The sequence below is a fragment of the Lissotriton vulgaris genome, chromosome 10 (assembly GCF_964263255.1).
Source record: "Lissotriton vulgaris chromosome 10, aLisVul1.2, whole genome shotgun sequence".
In the NCBI taxonomy this organism is placed as follows: domain Eukaryota; kingdom Metazoa; phylum Chordata; class Amphibia; order Caudata; family Salamandridae; genus Lissotriton; species Lissotriton vulgaris.
The window spans coordinates 970,964,967-970,965,978 of NC_141698.1; positions in this window are offsets into that span (position 1 = coordinate 970,964,967).

Below are 1,012 nucleotides of genomic sequence, written 5' to 3' on the forward strand. Positions count from 1 at the left end.
ACTTCTGAGACTGGGGAGTCGCTATTTATACAGCTCGGCCGCCTGTCCCCTCCCACCGGCCCTGGAGGCCAGGGCTGATGCCACACAGGCAAACTGTCTACAATTATAAGAGCAGCAAGGACGTCGGCAGTCCAGGGGGGTCCTCACTGCACCCCCAGAGAACTGTGCATCACATGTGCCACCTGCTGACCCGTGGATTTGTGCATTTCTCCCATTTATGGGAATTTATTCCTGATCTTGGCTTGTGTCCAAGTACAGGTAAGCTATATTGCTAAAATCTGATTTGCCCGCAGGCTGATTCGTCCTTTTACGATTGGACGGGTCTGTGCTTTGGGTAGGTGTCCATTGTGTGTGTGGGAACGTCAAACTGTCAGCAGCGTCAGCTCCCAGCTCTGAATCATCACTATAAATACACAGGTAGATTCACCCTTACCTGAATGGCTGCCAACTGAGAAATGGAGGCGAACCCCTGGGTGTGATCGAAATGGCTTAATCGTTCTGATAATTATATTAAATTAGGTATGAACATGCCAAAACATTATTATTATTGGTTCTACCTTTGTCTGACGTTCATCTACTGGAGGGCGCTAGCCACTGTGCTCTCCAGGGGATAGGCTACCATGAAACACAGGACCTGTTGGTTCACAGGTTTGGCTCTTCGATTTCTTCAGACAGACCACCAGGATGTCTGACTGACTGAGTTACAGCTCCTGGAACTCAAGCTCAGTTGCCTCAGAAATTTGCTCCTGGCATAACCTAAGACTTGAATATTTCTATGGTAAGTTTGGAAAGAGGTGTTCAGGACTGTCAGTGTTCTCAGCACAGTAACTGGACCACGAGAACGCCGTTGCAGTCTTCACAATATACCTTTTTTGGTGAATTACCTAATTATTACCTCACAAATCAATGTTTTTGACTGAAATCAACACAACTGAACATGTATGGAGGCATGTATGGAGGCATGTGTGGAGGCATGTATGGAGGCAAGGTGAGGAGTACATCTATTTCTTGA